Source organism: Bombina bombina, chromosome 6, assembly GCF_027579735.1.
Source record: "Bombina bombina isolate aBomBom1 chromosome 6, aBomBom1.pri, whole genome shotgun sequence".
NCBI classification, from domain to species: domain Eukaryota; kingdom Metazoa; phylum Chordata; class Amphibia; order Anura; family Bombinatoridae; genus Bombina; species Bombina bombina.
Window position 1 is genome coordinate 692914334 of NC_069504.1, and position 17583 is coordinate 692931916.

A 17583-nucleotide genomic window follows, 5' to 3' on the forward strand; every position below is an offset into this window, starting at 1 on the left:
GCTGATCGGAACAGCCAATAGAATGCAAGCTCAATCTGATTGGCTGATTGGATCAGCCAATCGGATTGAACTTGATTCTGATTGGCTGATTCCATCAGCCAATCAGAATATTCCTACCTTAATTCCGATTGGCTGATAGAATCCTATCAGCCAATCGGAATTCGAGGGACGCCATCTTGGATGACGTCCCTTAAAGGAACCTTCATTCTTCAGTTGGACGTCGCCGGATGTAGATGGGTCCGCGTCGGAGGTCTTCAGGATGGAGCCGGTCCTCATCGGATGAAGATAGAAGATGCCGCTTGGAAGATGATGGTTGCCGGTCCGGATCTACTCTTCTTCCCGGATAGGATGAAGACTTTGGAGCCTCTTCTGGACCTCTTCAGCCACCGGATGATGGATCGCCAGCCCCCGCTTGGGTTGGATGAAGATTTTGGAGCCAGGACGGATCGGTGATACCTGGTGAGGTGAAGACAAGGTAGGATGATCTTCAGGGGCTTAGTGTTAGGTTTATTTAAGGGGGGTTTGGGTTAGATTAGGGGTATGTGGGTGGTGGGTTGTAATGTTGGGGGGGGGTATTGTATGTTTTTTTTACAGGCAAAAGAGCTGAACTTCTTGGGGCATGCCCCGCAAAGGGCCCTGTTCAGGGCTGGTAAGGTAAAAGAGCTTTGAACTTTAGTAATTTAGAATAGGGTAGGGCATTTTTTTATTTTGGGGGGCTTTGTTATTTTATTAGGGGGCTTAGAGTAGGTGTAATTAGTTTAAAATTGTTGTAATATTTTTCTTATGTTTGTAAATATTTTTTTATTTTTTGTAACTTAGTTTTTTTTTATTTTTTGTACTTTAGCTAGTTTATTTAATTGTATTTATTTGTAGGAATTGTATTTAATTAATTTATTGATAGTGTAGTGTTAGGTTAATTGTAGGTAATTGTAGGTAGTTTATTTGATTAATTTATTGATAGTGTAGTGTTAGGTTTAATTGTAACTTAGGTTAGGATTTATTTTACAGGTAATTTTGTAATTATTTTAACTATTTTAGCTATTAAATAGTTCTTAACTATTTAATAGCTATTGTACCTGGTTAAAATAAATACAAAGTTACCTGTAAAATAAATATTAATCCTAAAATAGCTATAATATAATTTTAATTTATATTGTAGCTATATTAGGATTTATTTTACAGGTAAGTATTTAGCTTTAAATAGGAATAATTTATTTAATAAGAGTTAATTTATTTCGTTAGATTTAAATTATATTTAACTTAGGGGGGTGTTAGTGTTAGGGTTAGACTTAGCTTTAGGGGTTAATACATTTATTAGAATAGCGGTGAGCTCCGGTCGTCAGATTAGGGGTTAATAATTGAAGTTAGGTGTCGGCGATGTTAGGGAGGGCAGATTAGGGGTTAATACTATTTATTATAGGGTTAGTGAGGCGGATTAGGGGTTAATAACTTTATTATAGTAGCGGTGCGGTCCGCTCGGCAGATTAGAGGTTAATAAGTGTAGGCAGGTGGAGGCGACGTTGAGGGGGGCAGATTAAGGGTTAATAAATATAATATAGGGGTCGGCGGTGTTAGGGGCAGCAGATTAGAAGTACATAAGTATAACGTAGGTGGCGGCGCTTTGCAGTCGGCAGATTAGGGGTTAATTATTGTAGGTAGCTGGCGGCGACATTGTGGGGGGCAGGTTAGGGGTTAATAAATATAATATAGGGGTCGGCGGTGTTAGGGGCAGCAGATTAGGGGTACATAAGTATAACGTAGGTGGCGGTCGGCAGATTAGGGGTTAAAAAAATGTAATCGAGTGTCGGCGATGTGGGGGGGCCTCGGTTTAGGGGTACATAGGTAGTTTATGGGTGTTAGTGTACTTTAGAGCACAGTAGTTAAGAGCTTTATAAACCGGCGTTAGCCCAGAAAGCTCTTAACTACTGACTTTTTTCCTGCGGCTGGAGTTTTGTCGTTAGATTTCTAACGCTCACTTCAGACACGACTCTAAATACCGGAGTTAGAAAAATCCCATTGAAAAGATAGGATACGCAATTGACGTAAGGGGATCTGCGGTATGGAAAAGTCGCGGCTGAAAAGTGAGCGTTAGACCCTTTTTTGAGTGTTGGCGCTGTGGGGGTGCAGTTTTGGGGATAATAGGTTTAATTAGTGTCGGCGATGTTGGGGGACGGCGTTTTAGGGGTTAATAATTTTATTTAGTGATTTAGTTAGTGTCGGCGATGTGGGGGGGGCTGCGGTTTAGGGGTTAATAGGTTTAGGTGGGGGGGCTGCGCTTTAGTGGTTAATAGCTTTCTTTAGTGGCGGCATGGGTGGCAGCGGCGGTTTCAGATAATTTAGTTTCGGCATTAGCCGGCACATTAGATACGTAAAATTAAATAGTTTTTCAGATCCTTTAGTTTTTTTCGGATCCATTCTTTATTCATATGCATTATTCTATAACTTAGTTCAGAATAAAATAATGCATATGAAACAAGAATGGATCCAAAAAAACAAATGGATCCGAAAAATCGAACAGATCTGAAAAGACGAACGGATCCGAAACTGTTTTAATGGAACATAACTAATTTGCCAAAACGATTTTTTAAAAAAAACTTAACTAAGCTAATTTGCTGAAAAAAAATTATTTTTTAGCTAATTGAAAATGAAACTAAATGAATTTTTCAGCGGCGCACATGTCTAATGCAGAGACAAATTGTAACACTAAAACAGTGAAAACTTTTACTAGAAGCTTTCTTGCCAATATATGTATACTGCAAATATGTTTCTATTCAAAGATGTAATTCATTTATGTGCATTTCAGTTTTGACTGGAATGTCCCTTTAATTTTTAAAGTTCACCCCCACCCTGCTAACCTCACTCTATGGGGCATATTGATCAAGCTCTGTATGGAGCTTGATGCCCCTTGTTTCCGGCGAGCTTTCAGGCTCGCCGGAAACAGAAGTTATGAAGCAGCGGTCTAAAGACCGCTGCTCCATAACTTGTCCGCCTGCTCTGAGGCGGCGGACAGAAATCAACCTGACCGAATACGATTGGGTTGATTGACACCCTCTGCTAGCGGCCGATTGGCTGAGAATCTGCAGGGGCGGCATTGCACCAGCAGTTCACAAGGACTGCTGGTGCAATGATAAATGCCGACAGTGTATGCCGTCTGCATTTATCGATGTGCAGCGAACAAGATACGCTACTTCGTATCATGTCTGCTCGCACATTGATAAATATACCCCTATGGAGTGGTGTCCCTTTCCAGCGAGCTTGATTACTTTACATAGGAGCTATTTCGCCACATACAGGGTCTGCAACCTTTTTACAATAACTCCCCCCACGCTAGCCCTTGTGAGGGTCAGCATGAAAAACCATGTCTAATCTTGCAATGCTTAGAGAATCAGCCCCTAAGTGTTGATTCTCATAGACTTTGATAGTATGCTGTAATTAAAGTTCAAATATCTAAAACTAATGTGACATTGTATATTAGAATTTTATTTTATATTTTTTTTAAGAATAAAATTTGAAGGGCAACATTTTAAGATTAATTCATCCTCAATAAAGGATAACAAAAATAATTTGGGTGTGGCTGGAAAAGAGCAAAATTGGTCATAAAAGGATAACAACAATGGGGGGGGGGGGGGCAGGGAAAGAATGGAGGAAAAAGAAAAAATATTATATGACTGCTGAAGATAATAGGGACCTGTTTTTTGTGTTTTTCATTTCTCATAAATTCAAGTTATTTCTGGCTATCCCTTAAGCTATTTCCTGATCCCTCCCTCCAATTTCTTCTCCCTATTGGCTGGTATTGCTTTTCATTTCCTCTTACTGGTATCAAAAAACATTATCTTCCCTGTGTAGTTAGCATATTCCTTGCACTGAGCTCGGAGCTGACAGAAGTCTGAGAAGAAAAGAGAGGAAGAGAAAGTAGGGGAGTAAAGCAAAGCAGAACTCACAGAGGTTAAAGCAGAGAGTCTTTTAGATACAGAAGTCAACGCCCCCCCTGTTAGGGTAAGATGCTTGATTTTATTTAAATTACTCATTTTAGAGATTAATGGGACATTAGACTAAAAATTAAATTCCTTACAGAAATGTATAATAATATAAAATTTTATGTATTTCATTTATTTATTTTGCATTTTTTACCTGCAATTTAACTTATTTTCTAAAGAGGTAGGTGCTCATTAATAAACGTTTTTTTAAGAGGTATTTCAATGGAGTGTAAAACAATGCAGTATGAATTATTTAAAACAAAATATTTTGCATACAAATCTTTTGTAATGCAGTGAGCACTAGCAGATACGATCACTGGCCATAGTAACCTTTTTAAAATAAAGGTTCACTGACATTTTAACTTCTGCAAGTTCAGGACAGTGGACTAAACTGTATAAGCAAACAAAAAAATCTATTCATGTCAGGATTCTATATAAAAGGGGGGGGGGTTAAAGCAGTGGTGAGATTTTGACATTTTAGCACAATATACATGAAAGGTGAAGAAAAAGACGAGAGCTGAGAAACAAAAGTTAGAATTATTGTAGTAGCTGGTCTGTTGCTTAGTGTCACCTTCACTAGTAATTACTGCTGCATATTTACTACTAGAACGTGCTGGAGGGTGTAGCTGTACAGGGCACAGTGGCACTGAGGGCATTTGGTTTATAGACAAGGGGGAAGAAAATGTATTCACTTGCATCAAACAGTTGGCAAATTCTCTAAGAGGTCTCTGCAGCCTTTGGGGCTTCACTGGCCTCACAAACTTTCCAGCTTAACCATTTCTTTTTTAATCCATGCTACTGATTTTCTAAAGCTTACTTAACATTTTATCGGCTAGATTACGAGTTGTGGGTCAGGGTAAAAAATCAGAGTTAAGAGGTCCTAACGCTGCTTTTTTTACGCCCACTGGTATTACGAGTCTTGAAGGTTTAGGTGTACCGCACACTTCTTTGGCCTTACCGCAAAACGACTTACGTAAACTTTGTAAAGTATTTTTTCTATGGGACTTCCATATGGCCGGTATTACGAGTCTGTCCTGGGAGGCCAAAAAGTGAGCGGTACACCCTACCCTGCCAAGAGTCCTAACTCATTTAAAAGTCAGTTAGTTGGGGGTTTGTATACTGTTAGGGGTGTTTGATTTTCTTTTTTAGCATGTTAACTTTAGGGCAATGCCCTACAAAAGGGCCTTTTAAGGGCTCTTGGTAGTTTATTATAGATTAAGGGTTTTTTATTTTGGCGTGTTTTTTTTTTAAATTGTTTAGAATATTAATAATTTTTATAATTTTCAACAATTTGTTGGTTATTTTGTGTATTTATTTATTTTTAATGGGCAGTAAAAGAGCTGAATGCCCTTTTAAGGGCAATGCCCATACAAATGCCCTTTTCAGGGCAATGGGTAGATTAGGTTTAACAACTTTATTTTTATTTTGTGGGTTTGGGGGGTGGGGGTTTGTATACTGTTAGGGGTGTTTGATTTTATTTTTTAGCAAAAGAGCTGTTAACTTTAGGGCAATGCCCTACAAAAGGCCCTTTTAAGGGCCCTTGGTAGTTTATTATAGATTAAGGTTTTTTTATTTTGGGGTGTTTTTTTTTTTTTTAAAAAACGTGGTATTAGAATAGGAATCATTTTATTGTTTTGGATCATCATTTCGTTTGTTATTTTTTGTAATGGTAGGTTTTTTATTTTTCATAATTTTAGAGTTTTTTATTTTTTGTAATGGTAGGTTTTTTATTTTTGTAATGTTAGTTTTTTTTTGTAATGTTAGGCTTTAGTGTAAGGCAGCTTAGGTTTTACTTTTATTTCATAGGTAAGTTTGTATTTATTTTAACTAGGTAGTTAGTAAATAGTTAATAACTATTTACTAATTAGTCTACCTATTTAAAATAAATACAAACTTACCTGTGAAATAAAAATCTAAGCTAGCTACAATATAACTATCAGTGATATTGTAGCTAGCTTAGGTTTCATTTTTATTTCACAGGTAAGTTTGTATTTAGTTTTAGATAGGTATTATTTAGTTAAAGGGACACTGAAGCCAATTTTTTTCTTTTGTGATTCAGATAGAGCATGCAATTTTAAACAACGTTCTAATTTTCTCCTATTATCAATTTTCTTCATTCTCTTGCTATCTTTATTTGAAAAATGCACCCAAGCTTGTTTTTTTTGTTCAGTACTCTGGACAGCACTTTTTTATTGGTGGAAGGATTTATCCACCAATCAGCAAGATCAACCCAGGTTGTTCACCAAAAATGGGCTGGTGTTCTGTTAAGGGGCCAAACTTTTGAAAAGAGCGAACCATGTCACTTCCTGTGACGTTACATCAGCTGTTGTACACATTTTGGCCCTAATGCGCATGCGTGCCAGCGTCATCACATACCTGGCCGCATATGTCACTGGGAAACTATTTAGACCTGTGAAATTCAGAAGCCTTTCTATAGCGCATGCGTGGGATTTTCTATCACAAATGGGGGGGTTTATGGAAAGCTGTTTATTCGTCTCCTCGCCAATATTCGGAAGTCCGCCCCCCCCACTGCAACTACTCCCATTAAGCTGAGTCTCCGTGCGTGTATGACAAACAGCCACATGGCTATCGCCACTGCTTCTTTTGCTGATCCAATGCAGCTTTTCACAGGCTCCCTTCAATGTCATTGTTTAAACATTTGTTGCAGCAGTAAGCATTGGATCAGCAGAAGAAGCAGTGGCGAAAGCCGAGTGGCTGTTTTTCATACACGCACGGAGACTCAGCTTAATGGGACTAGTTGCAGTGGACTTCCGAATATTGCCGAGGAGACAAATAAACAGCTTTCCATAAACCACCACATTTGTGATAGAAAATCCCACGCATGCGCTATAGAAAGGCTTCTGAATTTCACAGGTCTAAATAGTTTCCAGTGATGTATGCGGCCAGGTATGTGATGACACTGGCACGCATGCTCACAACAGCTGAAGTAACATCACAGGAAGTGACATGGTTCGCTCTTTTCAAAAATTCGGCCCCTTAACAGAACACCGGCATCTAAACTTACATTCTTGCATTTCAAATAATGATACCAAGAGAATGAAGAAAATGTGATAACAGGAGTAAATTAGAAAGTTGCTTAAAATGTCATGCTCTATCTGAAACATGAAACAAAAATTTTGGGTTCAGTGTCCCTTTAATAATTGTAACTTTAATTTAGCTCTATTTAACTTATGTTAAAGTTAGGGGGTTAGGGTTAGAGTGTTAGGGTTAGAGTTAGGTTTAGGGTTACGGTTAGGGTTAGGGGTTAATATAGTTTAATTTAGGTTGTTGCAATGTGGCAGGGGTGCGGTTTAGGGGTTAATAGGTTTAGTTAGTGTCGGAGATGTCTGGGAACGGTGGTTTAGGGGTTAATACTTTATTTAGTGATTTAGTTAGTGTTGGCGATGTTCGGGAACAGCGGTTTAGGGGTTAATAGGTTTAGGTAATGTTGGGGGTGCAGTTTAGGGGATAATAGGTTTAATTAGTGTCGGCGATGTTGGGGGACGGCGTTTTAGGGGTTAATAATTTTATTTAGTGATTTAGTTAGTGTCGGCGATGTGGGGGGGGCTGCGGTTTAGGGGTTAATAGGTTTAGGTGGGGGGGCTGCGCTTTAGTGGTTAATAGCTTTCTTTAGTGGCAGCGTGGGTGGTAGCAGCGGTTTCAGATAATTTTGTTTCGGCATTCGCCGGCACATTAGATACGTAAAATTAAATAGTTTTTCAGATCCTTTAGTTTTTTTCGGATCCATTCTTTATTCATATGCATTATTCTATAACTTAGTTCAGAATAAAATAATGCCTATGAAACAAGAATGGATCCGAAAAAACAAATGGATCCGAAAAATCGAACAGATCTGAAAAGACAAACGGATCCGAAACTGATTTTAACCCCTAATCTGCCACTCTGGACACCGCCGCCACCTACATTATATTTATGAACCCCTAATCTGCCACCCCCAACGTCGCCGCCACTATTATAAACATATTAACCCCTAAACCGCTGCACTCCCTCCTCGCAAACATTAGTTAAATATTATTAACCCCTATCTGCCGTCCCTAACATCGCCGCCACCTACCTACATTTATTAACCCCTAATCTGCCACCCCCAATGTCACCGCCACTATATTAAAGTTATTAACCCCTAAACCTAAGTCTAACCCTAACACCCCCTAACTTAAATATAATTTAAATAAATCTAAATAAAATTACTATCATTAACTAATAGTTACATTGTAGCTATCTTAGGGTTTTTTTTTTATTTTACAGACAAGTTTGTATTTATTTTAACTAGGTAGAATAGTTATTAAATAGTTATTAACTATTTAATAACTACCTAGCTAAAATAAAGACAAATTTACCTGTAAAATAAAACCTAACCTAAGTTACACTAACACCTAAAACTAAACTATAATTAAATAAATTTACTAAATTAAATACAATTACCTCAATTAAATTAAATTAGCTAAAGTACAAAACCCCCCCACTAAATTACAGAAAATAATAAACAAATTAAAGATATTTAAACTAATTACACCTAATGTAATAGCCCTATTAAAATAAAAAAGCCCCCCAAAATAAAAAAAAACCCTAGCCTAAACTAAACTACCAATAGCCCTTAAAAGGGCCTTTTGCGGGGCATTGCCCCAAAGAAAGCAGCTCTTTTACCTGTAAAAAAAAATACAAACAACCCCCCGACAGTAAAACCCACCACCCACACAACCAACCAACCAACCAACCAAATAAAATACTATCTAAAAAAAACAAAGCTCCCCATTGCCCTGAAAAGGGCATTTGGATGGGCATTGCTCTTAAAAGGGCAGTTAGCTCTATTGCCGCCCAAAGTACCTAACCTAAAAATAAAACCCACCCAAAACACCCTTAAAAAACACCAACCCCCTGAAGATCGATTTACCGGTAGATGTCTTCATCCAAGCCGGGCCGAAGTCCTCAACGAAGCCGGGAGAAGTCTTCATCCAAGCCGGACAAAGTGGTCCTCCAGACAGGCAGAAGTCTTCATCCAGACGGCATCTTCTATCTTCACCCATCCGGCGCGGAGCGGGTTCATCTTCAAGACATCCGACAAGGATCTTCCTCTTCATCCAACGACTAAAGCTGAATGAAGGTACCTTTAAGTGACGTCATCCTTTGGAACAGCCAATAGAATGCGAGCTCAATCCTATTGGCTGCATTGGATCAGCCAATAGAATGTGAGCTCAATCCTATTGGCTGATTGGATCAGCCAATAAGATTGAACTTCAATCCTATTGGCTGATTGCATCAGCCAATAGGATTTTTTCTACCTTAATTCCGATTGGCTGATAGAATTCTATCAGCCAATCGGAATCTAAGGGACGCCATCTTGGATGACGTCATTTATAGGAACCGTCATTCAGTAAGACGACTCCGGATGAAGAGGATGCTCTGCGTCGGATGTCTTGAAGATGGACCCCCTCCGAGTCGGATGGAAGAAGATAGAAGATACCGTCTGGATGAACGACTTCTGCCTGGCTTCGTTGAGGACTTCGGCCCGGCTTGGATGAAGACGTCTCCCGGTAAGTCGATCTTCAGGGGGTTAGTGTTAGGTTTTTTAAGGGTGTTTTGGGTGAGTTTTATTTTTAGGTTAGGGACTTTGGGCGGCAATAGAGCTAACTGCCCTTTTAAGGGCAATGCCCATCCAAATGCCCTTTTCAGGGCAATGGGGAGCTTAGGTTTTTTTAGATAGTATTTTATTTGGGGGGTTGGTTGTGTGGGTGGTGGGTTTTACTGTTGGGGGTTGTTTGCATTTTTTTTTACAGGTAAAAAAGTTGATTACTTTGGGGCAATGCCCCGCAAAAGGCCCTTTTAAGGGCTATTGGTAGTTTAGTTTAGTCTAGGATTTTTTTTTATTTTGGGGGGGCTTTTTTATTTTAATAGGGCTATTAGATTAGGTGTAATTAGTTTAAATATCTGTAATTTAGTGATTTTTTTGTTGTACTTTAGCTAATTTTATTTAATTGAGGTAATTGTATTTAATTTAGTTAATTTATTAATTATAGTGTAGTGTTAGGTGTTAGTGTAACTTAGGTTAGGTTTTATTTTACAGGTAAATTTGTCTTTATTTTAGCTAGGCAGTTATTAAATAGTTAATAAATATTTAATAACTATGCTACCTAGTTAAAATAAATACAAACTTGCCTCTAAAATAAAAAAAGCCCACCCAAAATAAAAAAAAAAAACCTAGCCTAAACTAAACTACCAATAGCCCTTAAAAGGGCCTTTTACAGTAAAACCCACCACCCACACAACCAAACCCCAAATAAAACCCTAACTTAAAAAACCTAAGCTCCCCATTTCCCTGAAAAGGGCATTTGGATGGGCATTGATCTTAAAAGGGCATTTAGCTCTTTTGCAGCCCAAACACCTAATCTAAAAATAAAACCCACCCAATACACTCTTAAAAAAATCCTAACACTAACCCTGAAGATCCACTTACAGTTTTGAAGAGCCGACATCCATCGTCAACGAAGCCGGGAGAACTCCTCAGTGAAGCGGCATCAGCCAATAGGATTTTTTCAACCTTAATTCCGATTGGATGAAAACTTCTCCCGGCTTCGTTGATGATGGATGTCGGCTCTTCAAAACTGTTAAGGGTGTATTGGGTGGGTTTTATTTTTAGATTAGGTGTTTGGTCTGCAAAAGAGCTAAATGCCCTTTTAAGGGCAATGCCCATCCAAATGCCCTTTTCAGGGCAATGGGGAGCTTAGGTTTTTTTAGTTAGGGTTTTATTTTGGGGGTTGGTTGTGTGGGTGGTGGATTTTACTGTTGGGGGGTAGTTTGCATTTTTTTTACAGGTAAAAGAGCTGATTTCTTTGGGCAATGCCCCGCAAAAGGCCCTTTTAATGGCTATTGGTAGTTTTGTTTAGGCTAGGGTTTTTTTATTTTGGGTGGGATTTTTTTATTTTGATAGGGCTATTAGATTAGGTGTAATTAGTTTAAATATCTTGTAATTTGTTTTTTATCTTCTGTACTGTGTTACACGGGAGCTTGACATTTTGATATCTGGACACTTGCCACAAACCCTGAATGGGGGACAGGTCTGTTATTATTTTTATCTGGTACGTGTTTTTAACTTGTGTGTGTGCAATAAAATATACAAACGTCTACCTTGATATGGGCCTGCGCTTGTTTCTTTCTTCATAGTATTTTAGCTAGGTAGTTATTTAATAGTCAATAACTATTTAGTAACTATTCTACCTAGTTAAAATAAATACAAACTTGCCTGTAAAATAAAAATAAACCCTAAGCTAGCTACAATGTAACTATTAGTTATATTGTAGCTAGCTTAGGGTTTATTTTATAGGTAAGTATTTAGTTTTAAATAGGAATTATTTAGTTATTAATAGTAGGTTTTATTAAGATTTAATTTAATTATATTTAAGTTAGGGGGGTTAGGGTTAGAGTTATGGTTAGGGGTTAATAACTTTAGTATAGTGGCGGCGATGTTAGGGGCGGCAGATTAGGGGTTAAGATATGTAGGTAGCTGGCGGCGATGTTAGGGATGGCAGATTAGGGGTTAATAATATTTAACTAATGTTTGCGATGCAAGAGTACGGCAGTTTAGGGGTTAATATGTTTATTATAGTGGCAGCGATGTCCGGAACGGCAGATTAGGGGTTAATAATTTTATTATAGTGTTTGCGATGCGGGAGGGCCTCAGTTTAGGGGTTAATAGGTAGTTTGTGGGTGTTAGTGTACTTTTTAGCACTTTAGTTATGAGTTGTATGCTACAGCTTTGTAGTGTAAAACTCATAACTACTGACTTTAGAATGCGTTACGAATCTTGACGGGATAGGGTGTACCGCTCACTTTTTGGCCTCCCAGGATAAGCTTGTAATATCGGCGCTATGAAAATCCCATTGAAAAAAGACTTTACACAATTTGCATAAGTTGATTAGCGGTAAGGCCAAAAAAGTGTGCGGTACCCCTAAACCTGTAAGACTCGTAATAGCAGCGGTAGTGGAAAAGCAGCATTGTAACCTGATAACGCTGCTTTTTCGCTATAACGCAAAACTCGTAATCTAGCCGATTTTTACATCTGAACAACCAAGTTGCAACATATTTGATGCGAAGTGGAATGTGAAGTATTCAAATTATTTTTAATAATGTACATACATACTTTTGTAAATATGTATGTATGTACCTGTATGTATATGTGTGTGTGTGTATATATATATATATATATATATATATATATATATATATATATATTTGGTATGGGAAGAGGTACTAGAGGGAATTACTGCGCCTGTTGGTGTGCCCACTCTGAAACAATTTGATCTTATATTGCCAAAATTTCCTTTAAAAGGACTAAGGGTTTGAAAAGAATGAATGTGCTGAATACATCAAACCATATAATGACATAAAGGAATTAACCAAATAGATTGGATGTAAGAAGCACACAAAATGATTACAATAATATAGATGATCACAATAATATAAATAGCTGCTGTGATATACAGGTCCTGTAAAATGAACTATATAGTCTTGCAATATGTTGTAATGAGTTTGTATATAGTTCAATGGTAATCACAGAGGTATGTATCCAAACAGCTGTGTGAAATGGCTACTTACAGGATACACCCTCAATCATATGAGGTGAGTGTAGAGCGCCTTATGGAGATGACACTGATTTCCTGGGAAACTGCTGGAGATGATCTGTCTTTCTTCTAAATCATTTGTTTGGAGTATGCCCAGCATGATGGAGGGTTTGGAGACTGCCCAGCTTGATAGAGGGTGAGGGATCTCAAATGGAGGATGTAGTCCCCAAAAGAAGGCAAAGACTCTTCCTTACAGGACCCTTTAGGCGGATGGTTGCCCCACAGATTTGCTCAGTAATGTGTAAACGAAAGAAAAAAGCAAAACATAGTGTAATACTGTTTGAAAAATATGAGTAAATTTAATAAGACAAATGAACACTTACAATAGGTGACCTCAATGAAAATGAGGTAACGATAAGGCATATACACAAGTAAAATCCATAAAATGATAGGTATATCTGCTTCTCCTATTAGAGGGAGAACTGGTGGTGAACTTGGATGACTCAAAGGAATGGCTATACCGGCCGATTACCAGTCCAAACTCCGTTATGGGTCAAAGCTAATAGCTCAGAGAGTGTAAAGTCCGACCGAAAAAAAGGGGGCTTTAAATGTGGCCCCTAGGTAAACCTTACGCGTTTTGAAGGTGATCGCTAGATATAGCTCCTTCTTCATCAGAGGCTTTCTCATATATATATATTTATGTATCTATATACATGTAAATATATATGTAAATATATATGTATCTATATATATATATATATATGTAAATATATATATATATGTATCTATGTATATATACGTAAATATATATGTATATATATATGTATCTATGTATATATATATATATGTAAATATATATGTGTAAATATATATGTATATATATATATATATATATATATATATATATATATATATATTTATTATTCTGTTCATATTTTTTTTTAAATAATGTTATTTCTGATTTTAAAGGGACATCAAAGTCATATCATAAATATTATTATGAGGATATAGAAGACCATCTCAAGCAACATTACAACCTTAGTACTTTTATTATTCCTCAGATATCCTTTTTAGCAGAAATAGCAATGCACATGTGGAAGCCAATCATATGAGTCATCTATGTGCAGTCATCAATGAGCAGCTACCGTACATAGTTTATCTGCATATGCTCTTTATCAAAGTATATTTAAAAAATGAAGAGAAATGAAATTTATATAAAAAATATATATAAAACCAAAGAATAATTTACCACATTGCATGCTATTTATACATCATTCAAGATATATTTTGCTTTTCATGTCCTTTCAAAATAATATTTAAATGAATACAGCTACACAATAATTTTGATTAAATACATATTTATTATAAATAAATTAAAACTTTTTTTTTCTCAAACTTAAAACTTTTTATAAAAAATGATGTATGGCCTCCTGTATCCCCCGCACTGCAGTGGTGACAATCTGGAGCCCCTCCGCCAGTTGTTGGAACAATTCTAGCAGGAAGGGCTCGGTCTGTGTCCCCTGATCGCGAGCTATAAAAAGACAAAATAAAATATGTTCTACAAATTTATTATCAAGATACAATTGTTACAACATAATATTACGTTTTCTTACATTCTCCTCCAGCCACCTCCTCATCTGCCAGCGCCGGCGAGATGGCTGGGGCAGGATCCTCCCCCGGTACTTGGTCGTCTTTCAGAGATGAAGCACAAACACAAATCATTGTTAGTATGAGGAATATGTGACAAGGCCTATATTATACACATCATTGTTGTAGACTGTTATGAACACATGATGAAAAACTTGTACAAACATTTTAATTCTAAAACACAATCCATTACATTAAGCTGCATCCTGAATGAACCTGTAGAAAAATCCCTTTTTAATGTTAAATACTGCAAACATAATATTATACTTGAAAATTACCTTGGCTATCAGGGACGTCCACATCTGTCCCTGACTCATCCTCTGGACGACCCTCAAGCAGTGTTAATGGTAGCGGGGGAGAAGAGCGGTTGCTCCTTGGTGTCGCTATTGACAGTGGCCTGACCGGGAGATTCTGTCTCTTGGCCGTCTGAGATCTGTGAACATATAAAGTTGTATGTCAACATTAGATCCATGTGATATTTTTTCTTTTGTGTAATGTATCTGCAGCTGTAATGCATGTAAGCTTTATTTCCTCTGTGAAAAGCACACTGGTTCTAAAGAGGCTGCGTCCGGGTGGTAAATCGCCATTGAACTAGCTGATGAGCTGTTGTTCGTTCCTGATAGAGAGCTTCACTCTTTGTATGCAAATTAATATGACCCTGGGGAAGTCTCCTTATGGGTGATGGCAGAAACCAGACGTGGACTCCTTGCCCAGTGTGCTTAGAGGAATGTGGCTGCACCTCACTGACGAGGCCCATAGGAGGCCGTAACGATCGTCTGGGGTTGTCATGTTCCTTGTTCAGAGGAGAATTGCCTGGTATTTCAGGGCTGGACTGACTTACTTGGCGCGATCAGACTGATATACTTCAGGAAAGTTTTCCTCTGTGAAAAGCACACTGGACTAAAAGAGGCTGCTTCCGGGTGGGTAAATCTCCATTGAACTAGCTGATGAGCTGTTGTTCGTTCCTGGTAGATCACGACTCTCTTTGTATATATATATATATATATATATATATATATATATATATATATATATATATATATATATATATTATTCTGTTCATATTTTTTTTTAAATAATGTTATTTCTGATTTCATGATTCAGATAGAGCATGAATTTTTATTCAACCTTTTAATTTACTCGTACTATGGCTATCTTTATTTGAAAAATAAGGTATCTAAGCTAAGGAGGCAGCCTGTTTTAGTTTCAGAACCCTGTACAGCACTTTTTTATTGGTGGCTGCTATTTAGCCATCAATCAGCAAGAACAACCCATGTTTTTAAAATAAAATGGGCCTGCTACTAAACTTACATTCTTGATTTTCAAATAAAGATTGAAAGACAATGAAATAAAATGAATAATAGGATTAAATAAGAAAGTAGATTAAAATGTCATGCTCTACCATTAAATAAAATATGTGTGCTCAATGTCATTGAAATATACATATGTAAAACCCTTTCCTGACCTTCCCTAAGGGTAGGTGATAGTGTCATGCTGTGTACCTGTTTCGTGAATGATACCTTAGCCTCCGCAGAGTGGGAGTAAGAGGGGGGTTAAAATCAGGTATAGAAGGGATGTCTGTATGATGCAGTGCCTCCACCTATAGGGGACACTCTAGAGTAATAGGGTGTGAGGTTCTATACAATTTTAGTACAGAAGCATGTAACAACCATGCAAAGAAATCTTCAAATAAAATGTTGCTTTCATTATTATAAAGTTGTTTAACCAATAACATACAATGTAACAAATACAAATATATATATTATTCACAATAACTTCTTATGACATCAGTATACCTATTTACTCAGAAGTCCTTCATAAGCTCATGAAATAATAAACACGACTGTTGTTGCAAAATACTTTGAGGTAGCGCTACACAATGCAGTTTCCTATACTTAATAGAGTTTAGCTGAGGTAATAATCCCTTGCTGCTTGTGAATGAAGCTACTTGTGATCGATGCAATGCTCAAAAGCTTCTCCTCAGAAATACAGAATAACGTAACAATCTCTACCTTGTTACTGAATTTCAGCAATCTACTTGCCTCATACTGCAAAACCATTCACTGCAGACAACTGCAGTAAACTCAGTTACTTCCTTATGTAATGCTGCTCTACAATCCAGTTAGTGTATTTGTGAAAACTGTTCAGGCAGAATAAACTGCTAGAATATTCTCTGGGTTATCTCTTTAATATACAACACGCTCATTTACTGGAGTAATGCAGCTGTGCAATCCAGTTAGTGTATCTGTTCCGATCAGCCAATAGAATGCGAGCTCAATCTGATTGGCTGATTGGAATTTTTCCTACCTTAATTCCGATTGGCTGATAGAATCCTATCAGCCAATCGGAATTGAAGGGACACCATCTTGGATGATGTCCCTTAAAGGAGCCTTCATTCGTCGGTAGTCCGTCGGGAAAGAAGGATGTTCCGCGTCGGCAGGATGAAGATAGATCCTGAAGAAAGAAGAATGAAGACCCCGCTTGGAAGATGATATCGCCCGGATGGAAGACTTCTTCAGCGCTGCTTGGAAGATGACATCGCCCGGATGGAAGACTTCTTCAGCGCCGCCTGGAGGATCACTTCATCGGATAGAAGACTTCTTCAGCGCCCCTTGGAGGATCACTTCTGCCGCTCCAGATCTCCTCTTCAGTTCCATCGGTGGCTCAGCTGAGTGAAGACGACTCAAGGTAGGATGATCTTCAGGAGGGTAGTGTTAGGTTATTTTAAGGGAGGTTTGGGTTAGATTAGGGGTATGTGGGTGGTGGGTTTTAATGTTGGGGGGTTGTACAGGCAAAAGAGCAGTTTTCTTTGGGGCATGCCCCACAAAAGGCCCTTTTAAGGGCTGGTAAGGTAAAAGAGCTTTGAACTTTTTTAATGTAGAATAGGGTAGGGAATTTTTTATTTTGGGGGGCTTTGTTATTTTATTAGGGGGCTTAGATTAGGTGTAATTAGCTTAAAATTGTTGTAATATTTTTTAAATGTTTGTAACTTATTTTTTTTATTGTTTTGTAACTTAGCTTTTTTTATTTTTTGTACTTCAGTTAGTTTATGTAATTGTATTTATTTGTAGTTATTTGTAGTTAATTTATTTAATTAATGTAATGATAGTGTAGTGTTAGGTTTAATTGTAACTTAGGTTAGGATTTATTTTACAGGTAATGTATTTCTTTTAGCTAGGTAGTTATTAAATAGTTAATAACTATTTAATAACTATTCTAACTAGCTAAAATAAATACAAAGTTACCTGTAAAATAAATATAAATCCTAAAATAGCTACAATGTAATAATTAATTACATTGTAGCTATCTTAGGGTTTATTTTACAGGTAAGTATTTAGTTTTAAATAGGAATAATTTATTTAATGATAGTGTAGTGTTAGGTG

The 17583-nt window shown here is 37.3% G+C and overlaps 1 protein-coding gene across 2 annotated transcripts in view; it reads left to right on the top strand.

The window, feature by feature from the left end:
* The first annotated feature begins 3834 nt into the window (after nt 1-3834).
* Nucleotides 3835-17583, top strand: part of LOC128663457 (uncharacterized) — a 260004-nt gene continuing 246255 nt past the window's right edge. Inside the window, exon 1 of one of the 2 annotated variants that reach the window (XM_053717792.1) lies at nt 3835-3996. The gene's annotated coding sequence lies outside the window, so the exon portion shown is untranslated. The remainder of the gene's footprint in view (nt 3997-17583) is intronic. The other variant, XM_053717790.1, reaches the window with a different exon arrangement.